The sequence below is a fragment of the Hipposideros armiger genome, unplaced genomic scaffold, assembly GCF_001890085.2.
Source record: "Hipposideros armiger isolate ML-2016 unplaced genomic scaffold, ASM189008v1 scaffold_46, whole genome shotgun sequence".
Taxonomy (NCBI): Eukaryota; Metazoa; Chordata; class Mammalia; order Chiroptera; family Hipposideridae; genus Hipposideros; species Hipposideros armiger.
In genome coordinates this window covers 5,777,811-5,803,669 of record NW_017731396.1, presented here as the reverse complement: position 1 = coordinate 5,803,669, position 25,859 = coordinate 5,777,811, and the positions used below count along the sequence as shown (strand labels likewise).

The following is a 25,859-nucleotide window of genomic DNA, read 5'->3' as shown; positions in this document are numbered from 1 at the left end:
CCCAGCCGGGACCAGATGGGAACTAGACTCAGAAACACTGGTTCTCTGAAGCGAAAAGGAAGATGGGTGCATTTATAGGTAGAAAGGAGGCAAGTTGAGGCAAAGGGGGACTCGGATGTGTGTTGGGGTAAGACGGTGGCCCCCCAGATAATAGGGTAGCATCAAGCTCTGGAGAAAGAGCAGCAAGAAGGTCTGGGATGGCTCACAGCAGGGACATAGTGGCCATTTGTGTATATGCACAAATGTCACCTGGTCCTCATTGTATCTTGCAAAGTCCATATTTCAATTTTATAATTAGAAACACAGTCAGGGCGTTTAAAGGTCCAAAGATCAAAGCAGATACCTTGAGCTTCTATGAAGAAATCTTCTTTTTCCTGACTTCATGGTGCTTTGCTCTGTTGAGGTCAGGGCTGGCTGGGTGGTTCCGGCAGAGGGAGGGAAAGAAGAGATCTGCCCAGAGACTGGCCTGCTTACTCAGGAGAGACCGAGTCACTGTTTTGTTAAACAATGGTTTGCATCTCATATTAACAATACAGTCCAGCCATTGGAATGCCAATGAAATCAATCGGTCCTTAGAAACAGGCACGTCTTTGTTTTTTTAAGTTTAATGTAGAAGATGCAGTGAGAAATTGAGTGTCAGATCTAGGAACCCAAATGGGCTGATTTCATGTCCTACTTCAGAAAAAAATCAGACTTGACATCTGACCTTTTAAAAAATTATCTAAAGGGATTAATGTTCATCTCCCCCTCTTTTTTAAAATGTGGTAATGGAATAGTTGTTAGAATGGTGTATGCTCTGAAACTTTATTTATTTTTAGTTTTTAAAGATTTTATTGGAGAATTGGGGGAGGGGAACAGCATTGGGGAATCGGGGAAGGGGAACAGACAAGTTGCTGCCCTTTTGTTCTTCAGTCTAGTTGTGGAGGGCGTCACTTCACTGGCCCATGTTGATATTGTCATGGCGCTCTTCCTTGGTGGGGCAGTCACTCACCGGCCATTGGACGGCCGCTCATGGTGGCTCACGGCAGCTCATGAAAGCTCACTCCAGCTGCCGGCCAGCCCCACTGCAGCTGTCGCCGGAGACTCACAGCAGCCCAGCTCCAGGTCAAGCTGTTGTTCACCATCTTAGCTGTAGAGGGTGCAGCGTCACTGGCCCTCATGTGGGAACCGAACTGGGGCCCTGCTGCTCAGAGCTGGCGTCCCAAGCCAACTCAACCAATGTGCCACTCGGCCGGCCCCTGAAACTTTGTTTTTAACACACCAAATTCTCACTGCAGAACCTCTGCGTGAATTTATGTATTTGTGGCATCTCGTATTCTTCTCCAGGCACGAGTACAGTTTGCCCCAAAAGGACTTTTCTCTATAAGCTGCCTATCCTTTGACGATCAGAGGAGAAATGTGGCATGAGTGTGCCCTGTTGCATTAGAAATGAGTAGCCTAGTACTGACTGGAGGACTGGCTCTGCCTGACAATTTTGAAATAAATGCAGCTGGAATAATTTTTGATTCAGCCCTTGGCAAACCTTCAGTGTGTACAAAAAAAAGAAAGAAAGAAAGACAGAAAGACAGAAAGACAGAAAGAAAAGAAAAAGAAAAAGAAAAAAAGAAAAGAAAACTGTGGAGGAAACTCTTAAGTAGCCATCCTGATATCTCTCAGAATTGCCGTAAAGAGGAGGTCAGCTCTGTGTTCTTGTGGGGTTCAGAATTTATTATTATTATATGGGAAGAAATTATTATTATGGAGTTACTCCATCTAATTGCTGAGCATAAGGCCTGGGACACTGAAATGCTTAAGGGATATTAGCTACTAATGTTTTTAAAAATTATTATTATTTAAAATTATTAACTTGCCAGGGTTCAATTTGTACCTGAGAGGGCCATGATCATGGACCAAATTCCCTTCTCTCCACACACGGCCTATCAGTTCTAGACTGAGATATCCAAGTTTCATATGATACACATTCAAAGAAGACCATTCATCACTGGGGAAGAGTTTTTTAGTTCTGTTCCAGCTTTGAAACTGATTTCTGTGTTACAAAGTTTTCAAGCCCTCACAGTTCACTCGTAGAACCAGATAAGTTTAGCAGCCGATGAAGTCTCCACCTTCTGGGTCTGATTCCTTTCCGAGTTCCCCAGAGGACGAGGTCTTGGAATTTTCCCTAAATGTCTATCCTCCTCGGGCTGAATCGGACTTCTGGCGTTTCCTGTCCTATACTGGGAACCAGCAGCTTTCTGAATTATCTCATAGGACGTTTCCTGATCTGTGAATCTTTAGTGCATGAAGACCGTGTTTTTCCCTTCATCGTGCCCTGACTCTCAATCTCCAAGGAACATGTGTGTATCTCATTACAAGTCCCCGCGTTGAATGATAAACATGTGGGTTATAGCGTGGATACTCATGCAGAACACCAAAGGTTACCAGCGCACGTTTATTGCTTGTTACATCATCATTTTACTGTGGGGCTGATTCACTAAATCAGTTTATTTAGCAATTAAATAATATTAAGTAAGGCAACTGTACCAACTTACACCAGTCCTGGCTTAGCTGACTCCACCACCTCCTCCCTCTTCTAATCAGTAGCTTGATAAGGGGAACCTGCACCCACACAGACAGGCCGTGAGTGGGGCGTGGAATGCGCTTCTTCACAGGGCTGTGTTCCTACCTGGGACAGCTGGCACCAGCGGGAGTCGCCGCACCTAAAAGGACGGGCCACCCCCTCTTGTTAATAATCACATTCGTTGACGGTTTTGAGAGTTCTTCTCTTGCTGTTTACTTGACCCTTTGTTGCTTAGATTAGATTGTTCTGATTCCTAACCCCAGAAAGTGTTCTCCTCCCCGGTGTGACACCGAGCAGCAAAAGCCATTTTATTTCACTTTACTTGTGTCAAATGACTGATTACATTCACTCTTTATGTTCAGTGGGAATAAGTAAGTTACCACCAGAACCAAAGTTAAATTTAGTTTATTAATTGGGTGTTTCCAACATTTTATTTTCAAAAGTTTCAAACATACAGAAAAGATGAAAGAACTGGACGGTTAACACCAGGTACCTAGAATTTACCATTAGCATTTTAGTGTGTTTACCACATCACCATCTATCCATCCCTCAGCGCATCTTATTTTTGTTAACTTTTTATTTGGAAATAATTTTAGACTTACAGGAAAGTTGCAAAAATAATACAGAGCAGCCCAAAACACCCTTCACCAGCTTCCCCTGAAGTTCGCAGCTTACAAAAACCATGATGCAATGATCGAGACCAGAAAATTAACATTATTACAACACTGCTAACGGATCTAGGGATCCTACTTGAATTTCATGTGTTTTCCCACTGATGTCTGTTTTCTGGCCAGGCTCCAATCCAGGACCCCCGCCTGATATAATTGTTCTGTCTCCTTAGATTGTTTTAGATTATCTCCTCAATCTGTGATAGTTTCTCAGCCTTTGTCTCTGATAACTTGACTCCTTTGAAGGGTACCGGCCACTTTTTTTATAGACTGTCCTTCAATTTGGGTTTGTCGAAAGCATTCACATGATTAGATTGAGATTGTGCATTTTTTTACAAGAATGGCACTGAGGCAAGATTGTAGTTTAGTGTGTGTGTGTGTGTGGGGGGGGGGTACGTGAGTCACCCTATGTAATTACCACTGATGCTATCTTTTATCATTGCTTAAGGGGTTGTGTGCCCGGTTTCTCCACTGTAAATTTACTATTTTTCACTTTGTCAATAGTAAGTGTTTTGGAGGAGATGCTTTGAGACCATGCAAATATGCCGCTTCCCCTTAAACTTTCACTGAAATAATTGTAGCATTGGAGGGTTGTGTCTGCAGCAATTATTTCTGATTCTCTAATGGCACTTGCCTACATCTGCCATTCCTTTTACATTTATTAGCTGGAATTAAACTCCAAGGAAGAGGTGTCGCGTCTTCCCCATGTATTTATTTATCCTATTATTTATTCATATCAGGATGGAGTCAGGAATATTTATTTTATTCTTTGGGTTAAATCCAGTATTATCATTATTTATGTTGTTGCTCAGATTGTCTCAATTTGACTACTGGACGCTTTCTTCAGATTAACTCAAGTCCTTGTCACACATGTCCCATCATTTTTTGAGTCCTTTCTTACTTTCTGGCACTATGAGATACTGCAGGCTGATTCTGTGTTTTCCCTATTTTTTTTTCTTTTTTTCTCTAAGGAGCCCTGTTTGTGTGTTTTTGTTTTTTGAGAATGGTGCTTACAAACCAAGATCTGGGCACTAAGTGTGTTTCTTGCTATGGGGATTTCACTGCCTTCAGGCCCTTAGAGATGGAGCCAGGAAATATATGTACGTTTACCAAGACCTGTACACACACCTGTATTCCTGTATTTCTCCATCTGTGCGTGTAAGTTTACATGTGCATGTATGTGTTTATATCCATATGAAATCATGAGCTCATACCGATGCCTTTGACAAATTCAGCACCACCGGTTCATTCTGGACTGCCCCTTTTCTTTACTGGAAACTTCTATCTCCACCAGTGAAAAACATAGCTCATTATCTACAATATATTTACTTATTTGTTCAGTCCTGGTAGACACACAAAGTAGTTTCAGAACGCTGACCCATACCCCTGTGAGAAACAAATTTGCGAACTAGCGTACGATAATCGTACACAGTTCTTTTGGTCTTTAGCATTATAGCGATAGTCAAAATACTGTTTTCCAAAGTCACTTGGCTTAGCTCTTCTCCTCCCCTGCCCTCCTCCGGGTGGACATTGTCCTCATTTCTAACACGGTCAGGTTCATCCGTTACCACTTGTATTTCATTTTAGGTTTCCTCCACCTCTTGGTTGATTTTAAATATTTACATTTATTTTGTTTTTGGTGGTGTGTGTGGTGGGGGCCAATATGTGAAACGCTGCCTGATTCTAAAGTCAGAGCTATAAAGACACGTGCACTCAGGGAAGGGTTGCCTTTCCCCTGTTCTTTCCACTGCGTTCCCACCTGCTCCTTGCAGGTAACCAATCTCCTTGGATTCAGGTTTAATCCTTCTTGTATTTCTTTTACACAAGTTAGCAGATCCATGAGCATTTCCATGGATTTCTTTCTTTCTTACATGAATCCATCTTTTTTTTTTTTTTATGCATTTAAGTTGCAGCTGTCAGCACACTTTGCCCCAGACACTTCAGCACACCTCTCATTAACTAGAGTTCCATTTTTGTGTGTGATGTTTTTTTTCTTTTTGTTTCCTTCAGGGTAAAATTGTGTGCAATAAAATGCATGAACCTTAAGTGTACCGTGGGATAAGTGCTGACAAATGTGTCATGCAAACCCCTAACAAAATGGAGACCATTCCCATAACCTCATAACATTCCCTCACACTCCTTTCCAGTTGCTTCTTGCTCCAGCCCTTGAGACAACCTGTATTCTAATTTTTTTCTAACGTCAATTGGTTTGGCCTGTTCTAAAATCTCATATACATGGAAACGTGCTCTGTGTAGTCTTCTGTGTAAAGCCTCTTTCCTCACACGAATGTTTTTGAAATGCGTCCGTGTTGTGGTGTGGGTCACTAGTTGATTCTTTTTATTGTCTGTAGTGTTCCACTGCACGAATAACGCAATTAGTTTTTGATGTGCGGGGATGAAAAGTTAAGATTTTCTGTTCGTGCTCAGTTAGCCTTTTTTTCATCTGATGTTTCAGATTCTTCTGATATTCCAATGGCCATGCTACGTGCATTTTAAATTATTTAAAATAATTCAGCTTTGTGCCTATAGCCTAGTGCATCTACGCATAGTGTTCTTTTCAAGAAGCTCAATGTTAAAACACAACTAGATTGTCTCTGTGTAGACACAGAAATGTCCTTTAAGATAGCTAATGTTGAAAAATCCATCCCACAGAAACCTTCATTCGGTAATTATTTCTTGAACACTTATTATATGTAAGTTGCTGCATTGGGCGTCTGGGAATACAGGCAGGAAGAAGCGAGGGGCCTGGCTAGTGGATGGCTTAGTGCATTCAAGAGACCGTAGGATGACATCAGAGAGAGAATTTTCTGTGAAGAATCTCAACCCTCATCTCATGTGTTTCCTGCAAATCTTGTGAGAAATACGGTGATCTTCAAAACCAGTAGTTCTAAAGAAACCAGACCACCTTCTTACTCCATATACAAGAGTAAACTCAAAATGGATGAAAGACTTAAATGTGAGACCTGAAACCGTAAAACTCCTAGAAGAAAAAACATAGGCAGTAAACTCTCAGACATTATTACCCTTAGTAATATTTTTTATGATATATCATCTCCATCAAGGGAAGCAAAAGAAAAAATAAACAAGTGGGACTGCATCAAACTAAAAAAGTTTTTGCACAGCAAAGGAAACCACGAACTAAACAACCTGCTGAATGGGAGAGATGTTTGCCAGTGATACATCCAATAAGGGGTTAAGATCCAAAACTGATAAAGAACTCATACAATTTAACACCAAAAAAAGCAAACAAATTAAAAAATGGGCCGAGGACCTTTGGAGAATAGATATTTCTCCAAAGAGGACACACAGATGGCCAACAGACATATGAAAAGATGCTCAACATCACTAATCATCAAAGAAATGCAAATCAAAACCACAATGAGATATCATCTCACACCTGTCAGAATGGCCATCATCAATAAATCAACAAACAACAAGTGTTGGTGAGGATGTAGAGAAAGGGAACCCTCGTGCACTGTGGGTGGAATTGCAAAGTGGTGCAGCCACTATGGAAAACAGTATGGAGGTTCCTCAAAAAATTAAAAATATAACTACCTTTTGATCCACAATGCCACTTCTGGGTATTTATCCAAAGAAATCCAAAACACTAATTCAAAAAGATCCATGCACCCCTATGTTCATTGCAGTGCTATTTACAATAGCCAAGATATGGAAGCAACTTAAGTGCCTATCAGTAGACAATTGGATAAAAAGATGTGGTACATACTTGTATATATAATGGAATATTACTCGGCTCTAAAAAAGAATGAAATCTTGCCACCTGCAACAACATGGATGGACCTGGAGGGTACTGCACTGAGTCGAGTAAGTCAGACAGAGAAAGACAAATACCTATGATCTCACTTATATGTGGAATCTCAAGAACAAAATAAATGAACAAACAAAACAGAAACAGACTTATGTATACAGAGAACAAACTGATAGCTGTCAGTCAGATGGGAGGGGGGTTAAGAGCTGGGTAAAAAGGGGAAGGGATTAAGAAATACTAATTGGTAGTTACAAAATAGTCATGGGGATGTAAAGTATAGGGACATAGTCAATAACATGGTAATAACTCTGGATAGTGCCAGGTGGGTACTAGACTTATCAGGGGAGATCACTTCATAAGTTATATAAATGTCTAACGACTATGCTGCACACCTGAAACTAATCTAAAATAATATTGAATGTCAACTATAATTGGGGAAAAAAACCCCCCAGTAGTTCTGATAGTAAAACCATGCACAGAGTAACAACCGTGGTTTTTGTGGTTGTCTTGTGGGCTTGGGTTGTGGAGAGGGATCAGCTGGCAAGAGTGAGAACTCAGTGGAAGCTGATGTGGGCCAGAGCTTTGGGGCCATATGGATGATGGCGTCAGGAAGCGAGTCCAGTTGATTTGGTGCCAGCTCTGGCCTCTGGAGGCAGCTGCTGCCATGCAGGTGGGGGCAGAGTTGGTGCTGAACCAGCAACTGAGCACCACGCAGCTGCCCGCTCTCCACACCCCCCTTGATTTCATGGGGATGGAATGGGGCACATAGTCGGCATCTGTATAAGGAGACAGGCACAAAATAAGGCAAAGCGTGGCTAAATCATTTGCCCAGGCTCACACCACAGAAGGCACCCAACAAATGCTGAATTTAGTTAAATAGGTGTGTTTATTGTAAATCTCTCTCTTGCTCTTTTTAAAACCTTATTGAGTAAGTTGTAAGAAACTTTTTGGTATAATACAGAAACTTCTGAACTTGGAAATGACAAATGCTTTTTTTTAAAAAAATAAAAAATATGAGCTGGAATGGACATGAATTTCTTCCAAAACACTTTAAAGAAGAATATTATCATGTGGAATCTCATTTTAAATGAATCAGAGTACAGTAAATCTCAAAATATCCACTAAACTGTCTGCTGTGGTTTACAAACAGGAAAATGACTTCAGCAGGACTCTTTTCCCCGGGATCCACACAGCAGGCAGCCTTTTGTGCTGTTCTGAAAACATCTTAATTCTTCCCCAAGTACCATGTTTCTTGGAATTACTCACCGGAAATTAATAGTATTCTGAGTTTTAAAGTAATTCAAACCACAAGTGACTTTGTAATAGTCACTTTGTAATAGTTCTTAGTAGTAGTATAAAAAGTGATCGAGCACAGCTTATGATAGCATTAGTCACAGCTTCACATAGTACCCCCCCCACCCCCACCCCCACACAAAGATGTGCGTTTCTACTCCACTGCGCTCACTGGGCTGCTGAACCGGGTAGTGACAACAAACAAGATAAATAAGTCCAGTATATTGGAGAGTGTCACGTGTGAGGGAGAAAACCGGGCAAGGACAGGATCTTGACCATGTCGGGGTGGAGGCAGGTGGGGGTGGTTGGATTTGTAGCTCGAGTAGTCACTGCGGAGGTGACATTAGAGTGAAGACCTCAACGAGTCATGTGGACATCTGGGGAAGAACATTCCAGCAAAGGGCGTGTGCAGAGGCCCTGAGACAGGAGTGTGTCTGAGGAACGGAGAGCACAGCTGGAGTGGAGTGAAGGAGAGGAGAGTGGCTGGGGATGAGGGTAGGGAGGGAACAGGGGCCACAGCAGGAAGGGCTTCGGCTGTTACTCCACGTCATGGCGGAAGCCACCGGAGGGTTTTGAGGTGAGGAGGGATGTGATCTGAATTGTGTCTAAGCACCCAAAGCGGAGGCAGAAGTTGAGAAGCTCTGCGGAACCAGAGACCGCAGCACAGAAATTCTTTCAAGGAAGGGAAGGCCGTTCCCAATGCTTAGAGAGAGGTCAGCCCTCCCCAGACAAAGAAAACTAAGAATGCACAGCAATTGTTCAGATAAGTGAGCAGTTGGGGATTAAATGTGTGATATTATTTTTAGAAGATGGCATTTTTTTTTTTAATGCCTTGCTGCTGGTTTCTCCTGGTATCTTTGAGAGCACACCACAAGCAAAGATAAGGAGGCATGACCTTTCAAGGAGAGCCCTGAATTCTATAGAAGACCTTGTTTTCTGTTTTGGTCTTGATTTTGACCTTGTAATATCCTAGGACTGGTTACTTCATTTTTCTGAGCGTTAGTTTCCTCAGCAGGGAGCATAATTGTTAATTACATTATGGAATTATTATGTCAATTAATGACATGCGAATAATCTGATGGCCATAAAGTGTCTTTGAAATAGGCATGACATAAAACTGTGGTGGGGACCAATTAGTGTCACCATTACAAGGAACACATGGCACTTCAGTGCCGAAAAGTTCACCGACAGGAAAAACTGTGGGCGAGCAGGAGGAGCCTGGTGTGAAGTTGGAAAGAGATGAGTGGTGAGGAGAATGACGTTTAATTTCAGGACATTTTGATGTTTGTGCAAAGGGATTTTGCAGTGTTACTTTTTTTTTCTGAGATTTTTATTGGGGAATTGGGGGAGGGGAACAGTGTTGGGGAATTGGGGAAGGGAACCAGCCAAGTTGTTGTTCTTCAGTCTTCATTGTGTCGGGCGCCAGTCGCCATCTGGCTTTCCGTCAGCAGCTTGTGGCCTCTAAGCTCAAGGTGCTGTGTTCAATCTTAGTTGCGGGTGGGCGTAGCCACCATCCCATGCGGGAGTTGAACCAGCAGCCTTGTTGTTAAGAGCGCACGCTCTATCCACTGAGCCATCCGGGTGGCAGCTCAGCTTAAGGTTCCAAGTTCAGTTTTAGTTGCAGGCAGGCATAGGCCTCCATCGAACAGGCAGCCTTGTTAAACCAGCTGAGACATCCTGCCACCTGTTGGCAGCTCAGTGACAGCTCATCTCCGGCACGTCACTGGCCCATGTCGGAATTGAACCGGTGGCCCTGTTGCTCAGAGCTCGTGCTCTTAAGCTAACTCTTAACTAACTGAGCCACTCGGCTGGCCCTGCAGTGTTACTTAATAAAGGGACGGATACTTTGGTAGGATGGGGGAAAAGAGAGCGTGTGTATTAAAGCAAACCCCCTCCTGGACCCAGATGCTGGCACTTAGCACAGGTGTCACCTTGTTACTTTATTAATCCTCAGGTGTTATATCTGACTTGAACATCTTGAATTTTTAAGTAGCATTTCAAAAGGCTGGCAAGACCTCGGATGCAGATGCCACGGATAATGGCAGACATATTGAAATGTGTGCTACTTATTTTCCTATTACACACTCATTTATACCCCAAAACTGTGACATCTCATGTGACTTGTCACAACGTTTGGTGAAAAACGTGGTGAACCCACGTGGATCTTTCTTAAAGACACAGCGTGACTGGTATAATGTGGACAAGGGGAGGACACTCAAGAACCTCCATCAGTTGGGGTCAAAGGTGTCTGTTGCTCAGATAGGACCCCTCACGGCTTCTGTTATTTATTTCAAAAAAAATTTTTTGATAATATACTGTGTTGGGTGCTGCGGGGCATAAAAAGATGAATGAGACACCGTCCCTAGTGCCAATGAGCTTATAATCTAATAGGGAAATGATAAAGTCAGGCACTTTGTGATAATGGGTCATGAGCAGTCGTGAAGGTGCTGCAGAGGGACGATGGGGGTGGGGCGGGTCCTGGCTCTGGAATGCTTTGTGCGGGAGCTGGCTTGCATTCGAGTTGGGGGAAATAAGCCAAGTGATGGTTGGGTAAGGCTCTTCAGAGGGGGTGCACCTGCCAGGAAGGACTTCATGGACACAGACGAGGAGTTACGGGGCCTGGAACCTGCTGGGTGTGTTATGGGGGGTGGGGTAGCCGTTAGTTAGACTGGAGCAAGGGAGTTCCCGGAGAAAAACCCGGTGAAGTAGATTTGGGCCAGATTTTATATTTGAAAGTCAGGCCGGGGAGTTTGCAGGCAGGTACTAAAGATCTCTGTGTGAGCTGTGACATTTTCCAAGGGGATTTTAGGGACACCGATCTGGCAGTGATGCGTAGGGTGAACTGAGAGGAGAAATGAGTTGGCTATCGCAATAGGACAATGAGGCGAGGAGCGAGGATCAATGGGAAGACGGTGTCCCAGAGAGAGAGGCAAGGACGGGTGTTAAAGAAGAAAAAGGAGCATGACTTGGGGACCAAGAATTATTAAAGGCAACCCAAATATCAGGGATTATCGAAGGGAAGGGGGAGGCAAAGATTTTCCTAAAGGGTTGAATCGGCAGGAAGCTGGAAAACAGTGACCCGGAAAAGGGAAGTTCGTAAATGTAATCTCCACCTGGGGAGTGATTATCACCTCCAACTACCTGGGTGGTGGAGACCAGCCTCCCTGCAGTTGGGCTCCTTGAACTCTCTCAAGGTGTGCGGTTAATGGAAGGAAGTGCAGTGTTTCCACTGAGAGCCATCTAATCTCTACGAACGAACGTGATCAGATGTCTGGCTCCTGCTGTTTGAATTTACTCCCCCTGGTTGTCTGTGTCAGCATGGAAGTGGACGTTTGTGCAGCTCTGTGGAGAATAAAGGTCATGTACATACGTGCTTATTGCTAAATGAGCTGTAATTATACTCACAACTCAGGACTCCATGACTCACCCCTGCTCTCATTAACTCCACCCAATGAAACTGCCTCTTTCCTTCATGTATGAAGTCACTTCATCCACTTCACTTTTTAAATCTTGGCAAGAGATTTAATGATGATTTTTTTTTTTTTGAAAGCAATCCGAACGTTTGGATGCCACACTCCCATGAGAGCCACCAAGGACTCAGAGGGAGACACATCAGCTCCCCAAACATGAGCTGGTTCTGTGTTTCTCGCCGAGACTGGGCGATCTCCACATCATCGCGGGAGGTGAGAAGGGCAAAGGGTCCACGGGTCGTGAGTATGTTTGACACATTGAACTTCAACCAATGATCAAAAAGCATAGTGGAAATTTTGGCTTCTTAATCTCAGTCGATCTAAATGCCTGGCCAGAGGGGAGAAGTAAAACAAATACAAACGTAACATCCTGCCTTGAGCTCTGAGGGAAGCAGATCGCAGGAAAAGGCTATAAACCAGGGGAGGCCAGCGCGCATCCTGTGGTCAGCAGAAGTGGCATTTTCCACAGGAGAGAGAGCCGGAGCAAAGGAGGCAGAAAAACACTGGAGTCCCTTCAAGTCCCCTGCGGTAAACACTCGTCTCAACAAGTTTTTTCGAGCATTTACAATGGTTAGAAGATTGTTTTCAGGACCAAGGAGACACAGCTCCAGCTCTTGGCATATCATGCATTTATTTACTTACATATAATAGTTTCTAAGGCAATTGGAAGGACCTGCAAATATTTAGAATTATTTGTTGACGTGCGATGCAGTCTTCACAAATACAGTTTTCGAAACTGGTATCCTTGGTAATGATACCGAAAGTATTATTTTTCTGAGTGTGAATTTTAAAATACTTTTCACCATGAAATACTACAAACATAAGTGAATGATTCTCATCAGCTTTAAGATTCACACTGGCTAAACATCCGTAGGGTGCCCACGTTGCGCTTTTCCATATCTTACCTTAATCAGGACCACAACTTCGTGCGGTCATTTGATTACCCCCATTTTAGAGATGAGGAAACTGAGACCCAGAGAGGTGGAATAACTTCCCCAACCTCATCCTAGCCAATGGCCAAATAGGGATTGAAATCCAGGTCTTCAGGTTGTAAGTTCTCTGTTTTCTCACTCTACTAAAGCCGCCCCGTGAGAAAATATACTTAAACCAGACTCCTCTCTAGGCCTATGGGAAAAAAATTCACCTCTACCCTGAAGTGAAGGGAATTGAAAATCCTCTTGACAGATTCAGTATCCCCTTCTCACCCACCGTTCCCGTATTGGGGTTTAATGTTCAACGAGCCTATCACATGGAAACCAGCAAGCAATCCGAGGAGATTTTCAGGCTAAATTGTAAAACCCGTAATGTTTACATGGTCTAGATAAATTTTTATTGCTTTTTTTATATTTCAATTTCCTATAGTAAAACTGCCCTTATGCAAACATGAAAAGAAACTCCCAACACTCACACATTACTTTGTATCTACCTTCGCCATCTCCAAGCTCTCCAGTCAGTTCAAAAAATGTATTTATTGTCTGTGCCACCACTGTCCTGCTCCCTGCTTCCCTCGTTCCTGAGACCGCACGGAAGCCTAAGCTTGTTGTGAAGTTAATGATTAAAATCTTGGAGCAGACATTATTCATCATTTCTTGGGAACATTCTTGGGTCATCCATGAGTTTCTGGTTCTGAAGCAGCAGAATATAGACTCTGATGTCTAGAGAAGTCCACCTACTGTTAATGTTTTTTTTATAATGAACCACTTTGTAGATTTCTGCTTTGAACGTTTCCCCTCTTAATTGGTAGCCATGTTGTCAGGGACACTTCCTCCTATGTCATGATGGTCTTCAACCAGAGCCTTATTTCAAGGGAGCTACCTTCTAAAGAAGGACTCAGAAATACACATTTCTGCGACAAGAAATTTCTGTAGTTTTATGCAATACCTGTTTCTAACACATTTTTCCAAACATATGTATATCATCCAGACTCATGGTTTATTCAAAAGAAATCTAGAACAAATCAGCCTTTTTTAAACAAATATTTCTAAGTAGTGTTTTATAGAAGTTGACCTAGTTTAGCTCACCAAAAGGTTATTTCGGGTCAGTTAAAAGGATATTCTAATGAGCAGCAGAGGCTACATTTGTGGATTCCTAAAGGAGAACTCAGATTTTGTGAGATTTTTAAGGTTTTTTTTTTTTTTCCAGTGATTCACAATCAGTTTTGCAATTTAAAAGCAGCATGTGAGTCATTCAGTTAATGAATCTGTTGTCACTTCCTTGGAAAATGACTCCCTTTCTTTATGGCTTTTTAAAGCGGAATTCAGTTATCTGAAAGCTGTCATTTTTTACCTCGTTCTTCCTACTTCTTGAAGAAAGAGGAAGTTAGATACCAATTTCACCTTTAAGGGAATAGTGATGTAAATTATTTAATACATCACTATTCAGGGCTTATAAATCACAGTAGAATTGATAGTTATATTAATGAAAAACAACCAACCCTATGAAAATACCAGCCCTATTTTTCCAAGTTCTAAATATGAATTCTCTGTTTTCAGTTATCTTGTTTCTGCTTCTCAATGCAGTAAGCCCTAGCCACCTGTAGGACGGTGAGGTGATGACGGCCTTGCGCTGCGATGAAAGAGCCACTTTAGCTGGAGTTCTTCAAAACAAAACAAAACACCCTGGGCTAGTCAAGGAATGAGTTCGGGTGGACTGACGTGGACAAGGCGTCTGAGCGGAGAAAGGAGGCCTGTCTCCAGGCCCAGACAGATCATTTACAGTGTTGCTGGATTCCTTTTTTGATCAGGAAATCAGATCGACATCCTTGCAGGAAAAGGTTCATTTGGGTCACAGGTGGGGCACTTACTTCAAGTGTCTATTTCATAGCCCATATTGGGCAACAGGAAGTGCCTGAAAGGCATTTCTTTTTCATTTTGTGTCATTCAACCATAAGTGACTCAGTTCTGATATTATTTACCAAGCTCTGCTGAACTCCTAGGAGAGGCAGCTGTCCGACACATGTAATGCTAATCTTATCCTCTCAGCAGGGAAGGCAGTGAGTGGCAAGGAAAGGGGTACGTTTTCTTTAAGATCCTATTAATTTAATAGCTGCCTCATACCCTAGGGACTTGATGGAGTCCTCAAAATGCTTCATCTCTAAAATAATATAGTCTTAATCTGAGTAATTTTACTGACACCTGGTAAAGCTTATGAATGTTTAAGGGGGATTTAAGAAAGTCACACTTGAAACCATATGGGATTAGAGAAACTAAAGTAATTTAGTAGCAGCAACAAATGTGAAAATATTATTAAACAATAATCTAGCATCTGGAATGTCACCAGATCTTATTATTATCACTGTTTAAAAATAGACTTTATTTTTATCTTCAGTTTAAGGTTCACAGCAAAATGAGCAGAAACTGCAGAGTTCCCATATACCCTGTCCCCGCATAGGCTCAGCTCCCCCCACAACCCCAGAGTGGTACCTTTGTTATAATCAATGAACCTACATTGACACACCATCATCACTCAAAGTCCATAGTTTACATTCCATAGTCCAAGGTTCACCCTTGACATTGTATGTTCTATGGGTTTTGACAAATGTATAAAGACCTGAATCTACCATTATCGTATCATAGCCCCTAAAAACCTGTGTGCTTTGCTTATTCAGAGATCTTACTTTTTTCATTTCAAATTAAGTGATCTAAATCTGAATTAAAATCCAAAAGTTTAAAAAAGGACAAGGACCCAAGTGTTAAACTTAAAATTAGTGGTAATATAAAATCATTAATGTTTTTGCTTAAAATAAACAATATTAAATATACAATATTAAATATCAATATTAAGATTTTATTAATTCAGAACATGTGTCTGAAATCTACCTTTGCAGGAGCCATGAAAAAAAAAATTGTTGGCTTAGTAAATTAAATAGTTTAAGTGTATGAGAAACTTTCAACCAAAGGACAGCACCAACTATTACCAGTCCCCCCCACCTGGAACTTTGCTAAAATTAAGCACATAAACAACAACAAAGGAAAAAAAAAACACCTCTAAAATCTTAGGAAAATAAACAACACATTTTTTTAATAACCCATGAGTCAAAGAAGAAATCACAGTGAAAATTAGAAAATACTTTGAACTGAATGAAAATGAAAAGACAATATATCAAAATTTGTCACATGCTGTTAAAGCAGTGCTTAGAGGGAAGTTTGCAGCATTAAATACATATATGAAGAAAAAAGAAGTGTCTAAAATGAATGATATAAGTTTCTGCCTTAAGAGACTAGAAAAAGAAGAGCAAATTAAAGCGTACATAAACACGAGTGGAAACTAATGAAATAGAAAATATTAGACCAATGGAGAAAAATAAATGAAACTAATAGTTGGTGCTTTGAAAAGGTTAATAAAATTGACAAACCTCTAGCCAGAATGATCAAGAAAAAAGAGAATGCCCAAATTACCAATGTCAAGAATGTAAGGACATCGCCATAATTCTACAGATATTAAAAAGATTATAAGGTAATATTGTGAACACTTAATGGCAATAAATTTGACTACTTAAATGAAATGGACAAATTCTTCGGAAGTCATAAATTACTGAAATTAAGAAATAAAAACTCTCAACAGCCTTATAGCTATTAAAGAAATTAAATTTGTCATTTTCCTTCTGAAAAAAGTGACAGCAGGCCCAGATGACTTCACTGGAGAATTCTAGAAAATATTTAAGAAAGAAATAATACCCACCCTACACAAACTTTCGGGAAATAGAAGGAAAGGTAACACTTTCCAACTCATTTTATGAGGGTGGTATTACCCTGATACCTAAACCAGACAAAATTATTATAAATAATGAAAATATCCCTTATTAGTATAGCTGCAAAATCCTTAACAACACATTAAAAAGTATGTTGTTATATAAACATACATAACAACATATTATATATAACAAAGCAGCGATGAAGTCAAGTCTGGAGGAGACCAGGTGTAAGCTTCTGTAAGTCCTCTCCCCGTGCTAGATTCCCCTAAGCAACAGGTTGTGACAACAGGCATGAAATGCTATCTGGCAGAGAAGCTCAACAGAGACTCTTCCCAGGGTTTTTATTGGAGGCTGGTCACATAGGCAACCTCTGCTTGGCACATACCAAAATTCCAGACTTCAAGAAGGGAATCAGGGTTCAGCTTAAACCACATTGTTTGCACAAACAGTTTAGGCACAGTGAGCCAGTCTCCTGAGTCCTGGGAATGGTGGGGACCCTCCCAAAATCTAAGTTCCCAGATGGCAGCCAAACGCCAACCTTGCAAACAGGCCTTTCAAAGGATAGCTGTCCCAAGCCTGCCATGTTAACACTTTTCTACACAATATCGCCACAGATGTCCCCCACCCCAAAGAAAGACAGGCTTTTGACAACATTTAATACCTATTCATAAACCGTCGACAGATGGGAGCAGAAAGGAACTGCCTCACCCTAATAAAGGATAGCTACCAGAAAAAGCCTAGCACTAATGATAATCTTAATGGTGAAACACTGAATGCTTTTTCCCTGAGATTGGGAACAAGACAGGATGTCACTCTCTCCATTCCTCTTCAACATCATACTGGGTGTCCTAGTCTGTGCAATAAAGCAAGAAAAAAGAAATAAAAGGTATATATACTGGAAAGATGTAAAATGATTTTTATTCATGGACAACATGATCTCGTACATAGAAAATCCTGAGGAATCTACAAAAAAATGTTACTGGGTATAACTGAAGTTAGTAAGGTTGCAGGATACAAGGTCACACTATACACAAGTTGAATTTTTATGTACTAGTAATAAACAATTGAAAATTCAAATGAAAAATACCATTTATGATAGCTTCTAAAATCATGAAGTACTCAGGGATAATCTTAACAAACTATGTTTAAAACCTGTACACAGAAAATTATAAAATATCACTGGGAGGAATTTAAAAAGATGTAAATAAATAGGTAGATAGACCATATTCATGAGAGCAGACTCAATATTTAAAAAAATGTCAATTATCTCTAAATTGATCTGTAGAGTCAATGCAATCCCAATTCAAACTCCAGCAGGCTTTTTATAGAAATTGACAAACTGATCCTAAAATTTATATGGAAATGGAAAGAGCCTACAAAAGCCAAAATGATTTTGAAAATGAAGAACAAAGTTGGAAGACTCAATGATTGGATTTCAGGATTTAATATTCAGCTATAATAATAAAGACAGTGCAGTACTGACATAAAGATAGAAATTTAGGTCAACAAAACAGTATGGAGAGTACTAAAAATAGACCCATCTATATATAGCCAATTGATTTTTGACAGAGTGGCCAGGATAACTCAGTTGGAGGAAAAGACCTTTTCAACAAATTGTGCAGGAAAAACTGATATCCACATGGGGAAATAGGAATCTTGATAATTTACCCTATACAAAATTAACTTGAAATGGATCATATCTCTTAATAAAAAAAACTTGTGGATGAATGTATAGGACAAAAATCTTTAAACCTTGGGATAGGCAAAGATTTCTTAACTAGACCCAAAAACACGATACAAAAAAAAAGAAAAATTTTGAAACATGGTCTTCAAGTTAAAAGCTTTTATTTTTGGTAAGACACTGCTAAGAACATAAAAAGGCAAGTTGCAGCCTTGGAGACAGGACCTACAATATAATAAGCAAGCACATGAAAAGATGCTCAGCACCATTAGGCATCGGGGAAACACAAGCTAAAACCACACATACCCACACCGAGAAAGGCTAAAATTTAAGAACAGGATGACATCAAGCGCTGACAGGAATGCAGAACTGCAGCCCTCATACGTTGCTGGTGGCCGTGTAACACGGTAAAAGCGCTTTGGAAAACAGCTTGTCAGTTTCTTATAAAGTTATACATGTGACTTAATTCCACTCCTAGTTGTTTATCCAAGATACATGAAAACAGAGATCTCATTCACGGATGTTATAGCAATTTTATTCATAATAATTACCAAAGAACCAGAAGCAACCAAAATGTCTGTCTACAGGGAAATGGATAGATACATTGTGATCTAACTATGCAGTGAAATGTTATTTTGCAGTACAAAGGAGCAAATTAATGATTTTCACCGATGAATTTTAAAAACATGCTGAGTGAAGGAAGCCAGACACAAAAAGAGTACTTACTGTATGAGTTTAAGGCTTCAGAACTCTTGTCATCTTGCAAAACAGAAACTCTGTAGCCATTAAATAGCAACCTTCCATCGGTGCTCCCTCCAGTCCTGCGCATCCGCCATTCTACTTCCTGTCTCTCTGAGTCTGACCACTCTAGGTACTTTGTGGAATTGTACGGTATTTGTCTTTTTTGCGACTGGCTTATTTCACTGAGCATGATGTCCTCCAGGTTCACCTGGGCACATATACCTTTGAGGGACCCTTAGAGTGACCTCATCTCTGCCACTCAGCTGTATCCCTGACTGCACTCTTCCTACTTTCTGCTTTGACATCGCTCGTGATGGTGTTAGCTATCACATGTGTAATTTCCCAGTGTCACCAACACCATTCTCGTGCTCTAACCACTGCTGTCTTGCAGTGGGGACATTTTCTTTCCCCTGCAACAGCTGAAAATTGGCTGCAGAATAATGAAGTCCACAGGCTGGGAAGAAAGAGCAGACATTCAGGAAGGAAAATTCCTATGAGAGAGAGGAAGAAACCCTTTTACTAGGGAACAAGAAAGTCAAAAGGAATGAGATTAGGATTAGGCCCTCAGGGCCTCAGTGACCCCCACCTTCTGTGTCCATGTGACCTGCTTTCTCAGCCACACCTTGATATGCCTGAATTCACAGCTTGACATGCAGCTAAGACACGTGGCCCGAACCATCTAAGTCCATATTGTCCTTGGCACAGAGATTTCATAACAATGTAATTATAGTCTGCATTGACCATATTGAGGTACAAAGGCAGCTGCTACACTACTTTTTTGTTGCCAGTGGTTATCAAGGATGGAATCTGTTATTATTTCAATGTTTATCGAGTTCCCTAATGTGCTAAGCGCTTATTAAGATGACCAAATAAAGGAACAGCATGGAGAAGTGATGTGGCCATGGCGACTTGAAATTTCAAGGGAATCTCAAGGGCCAGTTGCAAGGGCATCATGAGTGATTGGACAAACAGTAGACGAGTATCATGTGGATAGCATACGCTGCATCTATTTAAGGAAATACAATCTACACTATATTTAGGATGCAGATGCAGTCCAAAGGGTTGATTATAATTCAGGAAGGAGAGCTATAAATCATAGTTACCAAGTCCAACAGAATGCTAGAGTCATCTGGAGGGATGCTGGAGACAAACCAGTTATATTATCTTGCCATTAAATGAGTGCATGGTAAATGAATGAACACCTTTAGCCGGTTAACTTGTCTTCCTGGCGCCCTAGACAAACACAAAAACGTCCTTTCTATTTAAAATCTAAAGCTTTTATTTGCCCCCTGACCCAAGACTCTCAGGCGTGTAGAGTGTGTCTTCTTAAGTTTGGTTTCTAGTATGAGGCTCTTTAACTGGAAGGCAATAATTAACTAATACATGAATCATCTAGCCCAGTGGTGATAACCTATTTTACATGAGGTCAAGTCAGGGAAAAGGAAAATGTTTTCTGGGAATCCCCNAAGTTGCTGTCCTTTTGTTCTTCAGTCTAGTTGTGGAGGACGTTGCTTCACTGGCCCAAGTTGGCACCATCATTGCGCTCTTCCCGGGCGAGGAAGATCAGTCACCGGCTTCTGGACGGCCGCTCACGGCAGCTGCTGGCCGCTCACGCTGGCTGCTGGCTATACACGGTAGTCCATGGCAACCTACGCCATTGCCGGCGACTCAGGGCAGCCCAGCTCCAGGTTGAGCTGTTGTTCAGCATCTTAGCTATGGAGGGCAGTGTCATTGGTCCTCATATGTGGGATCCGAACTGGGGCCCTCTGGCGTCCCAAGCCAGTTCTTAACCATTGCGCCACTTGGCCGGCCCTGTTTTAATTTTTTAATTCAAATTTTTATTTGTTTACATTTAGGTACTTGTTTTTCATATTATAAAGGAATTTTAGTATTTATTTATTATTTTTTAAACTTTATTGGGGAACAGTGTGTTTTTTCAGGATCCATCAGCTCCAAGTCAAATAGTTGTCTTCAATCTAGTTGTGGAGGGTGCAGCTATTTGCCCCATGTGGGAATCGAACCGGCAACCTTGGTGTTAATGAACCAGTGCTCAAGCACCTGACTAACCGGCTGCCCCATAGCATTTATTTTTTAATATATTATGGTACAAGAAATTTTATGTAACAAATAATTACAAAACACAAGAACAGATACAAGGTACAAGAAATTTTATGTACCGATAACAAATTTACGCTATTCACGCATCAGAGGAGGCCAATAATTCTTCATCGTTGTACGTTCAAGCAAACCAATCATCATATTCCAGGGTATTATTTTGCATACAGATATCATTACTGCTTTCTAGAGTTACACTTTTAGCTCATGAGCATAAATAAAAGAACTAAAAACATTTATATAGATTCAGAATTAGTACTACCCATGGATAATGCGCATCCTTATTTTTCCCTCACAATTCTGGGCAAAAACGTGCGCATTATACACGGCAAAATACGATATGGCAGTTGGATCAGCAGAGGCCACACATACCCCTTCACTCTAGGATTCGATTGAAGTCCCTATTTATTTAGCCTAGGACACTGAGGCTTAGAGGAAGGAGGGTGCCCCCCCCCCCCCCCCCCGCCAAGGTGGAAGCAGACCCAACGTGTCTCAGTGCAGCTCCCCAGGGACCAAAGTGGACTCCCCCATGGAGCCCATAAGCACTGTCCGTGCTACGCCCTTGAACTTTTGTTCTCTTGGCTTATCACAATTCAAGAACTTGCTCTCTAGCAATCATTGGCTTTTGTTTAAGAGAGCATTTATCAACGCTGGGCCCTCCCGTTTCTTGAACCAAACTCAGCTTCCACTTGGCCACTTCCTCGCCGGGGAAGAGAAATCGGGGTTGGTGCCGGGTTTCCCTGAACTCCATCCCTGCCCCCAGATTCCTGATGTCCTGGAATGTCCATTTGCCGGCCGCCGTCGGCCCTCAGACTCTGCATTAACGCACCTTTATGTGATATGTTTGAGACAGTTTGGTGTGAGGACCATCATCCCACCAGGAGATGACTTTAGTAACCCCTCAAAGTTTTTCACTGATAAGAAAACAGTTAAAATAGTTTTGTAAAGAACTCGTGGATCTGTGAAAATGAGTTTTGACAGGAGACCACGTATTTGAGATGAAACAAGGTCCTGCCCAGGGAGGCAGATCTGAGCAGACTGGGATGGATGAGCATATGCGAAGGTCACCGGTCAGAGTCCAGTTTAAGCAAAAGGGCGTCGGGCTGGTCTCAGGGATTCTTGGAAAGGACATGCGGCTGAGGCACTGGGTTGGGAAGTGGAAATAACGAGCTTCCAGAAAGCTGCAAACGCTGTCCTCTTCCGCACCTCAGTCGGAGGCAGGTGCTAGGATTTTGGATTTCATCAGAAGGGCCCCAAAGGAAAGAGGCAATTCCATAAAAGGACGCGGTGCCATCGGAATGAGAGAATGGCTGCAGGGCTTCTCAAACCTGACAGAGAGCCACATTCCCTGTGTGGAAAGTAAGAGGAGCCTGGCTAGTTTCCTCTTAGTACGGAAAAATGGGCAGTTTCTGGGCTTTAAAAAATAAAAAAAAGTAGGTCTAAAACCTGAGCATAAAGGAATTTATTTCCTAAACACTAGCTCTGTAAACAATACCATGAAAGGGCAGAAGGAAGGTTATCAGATTAGGGTATTTGTGTTTAATTTCTCAACTTACCACATTCCGAGGGCAGGATTTATAGTCACTGGTGGGGAATGTTTCAGAGAACACCCAGGGTCAGGGAAATGTGGTCATTTGCGTTTTGAAACACAGAGCTGTATGTTTCCACAGCTGCCGACTTACCAGCTCTCTGGGGATGACAGCCTTAGTTCATCTTGGCCGAGGGACAGCTCGGCTGAATTTCTGGTCACAGAAATTACAGCGTTCCTTGCTCAGGACATCTGAGGAGAGTTAGAATGAGGAACAGTCGGTCAGCTGTGAAGGGCTGCCCCTCAGCCTGGAGACCTGAGATGTTAGGAAAACAAGAATCCGGGAGGAAATGGAGTTTGCCATGGTGGACTGAAGGGTTCATAGCCTAGAGGCAGAAAAGTGCTTCCATCTTCCTTCCTTTCTTTCTTCCTTTCTTTCTTTCTTTCTTTCTTTCTTTCTTTCTTTCTTTCTTTCTTTCTTTCTTTCTTTCTTTCTTTCTTTCTTCCTTTCTTCCTTTCTTCCTTTCTTNAAATAAGCACAGAGACAAAAAGAAAGTGAAACTCAAAGAAATGGTAGACTTGGGGGCTCATATGCCATTTTAGCAGAGGAAAGGGGGTTTGGATTTTAAGAGATAATAAGTCATGAGGAAGTAACTAGGAAATATATGGGGGGAACTAATGGAAAATAATGGTTATTTTAGTCAGGTCTGTCTATGCAAATTTGTCTTGGTTTCACTCTATCTCCAGTGATAAGAATGCTCTCCTTTTCCTTGTATGGGGAGGAGGGAGTGGGGAGTTGGGGGGTGGGCGGGCTGAAGACAGCTTCACAAAGGGAATTTATGCCCTGCCATTGGGCAGTTAAGGGGAGGACAGAGAATTTTTCTTGCATTTGTTTATTCTCAGTTGCTTTCAACTCAAAACAATCCTTATGCCAAAGAGATGTATTTTGGGGTGATGTATTCTAATCCCCTTCACAGGGAAAATCAGCAGCAACCGAATCTTTTAGAAGATTTTGTGCCTCTGCTTCCCACTGGACTCCCCAACCATTTTATTTTCACTTCATAGTGGGGCCAGGGGGCATGGGGGAACCTCAGGCCCATCTGCCTTGAGACTGAGCTGGCCCTCTAGGGGCTTCCGGGTGTTTTGCATTTTGATCATCTCCTCACTGTAGGCTGTCAGTCTGTGTGCTCCCCCCTGTATCTCTTGCCTTGGGGCCCCCTCATGTTAGCTGCCTCTCCCTCTCATCCTGAGATGGGACACTTGAAATAGCTTTTATCTGTTTTAAAACATGCAGTATTTTTCCTTTTGCCTTTTTTTTTCTCTGTCACATTTTGTCTGAATTTAAGTTCATGTTTTGTCTGAATTTACTAACATTACACATTCTATGAACACTGATGATTTTTCCAACATAAAATATTTTCTAATGTTGAATTTTGTCCATATCACATCCTCCTACTTAAAACAAAAAACAACAACAACAACAAAAAAAAACCCACAAGCTTTTAAAAACTCCTCCCTCCATTTTTTTAAATGAAAGAGTTTGGCTCTAAAGCCTCAAAAGCTGTGGCCACCAGCTGAGATCCTAAAATGACCCAAGAGTGGTGCTAGGGGAGAATGAAATAAATAAATCTTTTTCCAAGAAGTTTAGCCTTGAAGAACATTCTGGAACAAAACTGCGCGTCCCCTGCCATCCCCTGCGCTTCTGTTTTGGTTGGCCCCAGTCCTACAATGTCATCTTCTTTCTTGACCGAAACAATGCTTTGAAAAAAAAATAATTCTATGGCTCAAATATTTAAAATTTCAATTTAGAAGGTACCATTTTTAAAAGTACATACTTATGTTGAAGACCTGTCCCCCAAACATTATTTTTAAAAACTCAAGAGTTGCATGCATCTCAGAATTCCAAAGCCTCAGGTTTTTGGTTTTTTTTTAGCCTGATTTGTAAGAACAAGACCAGCTCACCATATTAAAATGCATTACAGTTAACAGTGATAGTAAGACTCAATTGGTCTTGTTGTTTCTTCTGGGGTGTGTGTTAAGAGCCTCTTGCCACCCTTAGTTTTTCCCTCACTCTTTTTAACCCACATCCTCAAGAATTGAAGAATTTTCCAGTTCTCCCCCTTCCCATTTTACCCTTTGGCCATGATGCAATTTTGCTTAGTGATAGTCTGGGGGCGGGGGTGTGTGGGGGTTGGGCTTCATGGAGTCTTTGCGTCTCCTTAACTCTCCCCCCACCTGTTATCATGAACATTTCAAACATACCAGATACACAGAGCAAACAGAACATGGCCTTCCCTCTACCCACCATCCAACTTTAACAACCATTAACTTTTTTTTTTATATATAGAATTATTTTAAAGCAAATCCTAAACAGGACATAATTTATGTACCTATAACAGATGAAGAGTTTTTCTCTTTCCTAACCTAAGGACAATACCATTACCAACCTGACACAATTAACAAAAATCCTTGGGTCAGAGTGGACCACAGCCAAGCTTCTGGGGATTGGCTTAGGGCTGCTGTTGGTCAGCAGAGTTGATGGCTGGGGAGGAGGGTTGGGTGGGAACAGGGAGGAGCGGGGACAAGCTGTAATTCACTGACCCTTCTGTGTGTGTCACACATCGAATAATAACAACCTCGGAAGAGTAATGGTTGCTTCATGCCACCTCCAAAGTCTCACGAGAATTCTTCTTTCCACCACTTCTAACCCAGGACTACCACAGGAAAGGGATTTGGGGGGAGTCTAGCTCCAGCTTTCCCAAGATGACACAGTACAAACCACCACAGTCATCCAATACGCAGTCCATGTTTCCATTCCCCCCAATGCCTCAGTAGTGGTTTTAACAGTTGATTTCTTCAAATTGGGGTCTGAACGAGATCTACACGTTGCATTTATTATGTCTCTTTTAATCTAGAATTGTTCCCTAGACCCTTTTCTCCGTGACATTTATTTATTGAAGAGCTTGGGTCGTTGGAATTTCTGCAGAAATTCACCACATTGTGCATCTGGCTGATTCTGTCCTCCTGGAGTAATGGTTCTGAGCTCTAGAGACTTGCTGAGACCCAGGGTTTTGTTGTTATTGTTTGTTTTGTTTTGACAACAATACCTGAAGCTCCTTAGCTTTCTGACTTCCTTTGGGCTCCTGAGCCAGCTAGCCTGTTTTCATCTTGGCAGTACTTAATTCACTATTTCTTCTTTTAGCTCACTGGATGTTGTAAGCATGGGGATGCCAATTTCATTTTTGCTGCCAACCATAGAACCATATTTTGCCATGTATAATGTGCACCCACATTTTTGGTGCAAACGTCCAGGGGAAAAAAAATCTTTTGCTTTAAATTTTTTT

The 25,859-nt window shown here is 41.6% G+C and overlaps 1 long non-coding RNA gene across 2 annotated transcripts in view; it reads left to right on the top strand.

The window, feature by feature from the left end:
* LOC109381310 (uncharacterized) overlaps window positions 1–25,859 on the top strand; it is a 65,928-nt gene that overhangs the window by 13,708 nt on the left and 26,361 nt on the right. For both annotated transcript variants that reach the window (XR_002123695.1, XR_002123694.1), the window contains exon 2: window positions 11,838–11,970. This is a non-coding gene — a long non-coding RNA (uncharacterized LOC109381310). The remainder of the gene's footprint in view (window positions 1–11,837; window positions 11,971–25,859) is intronic.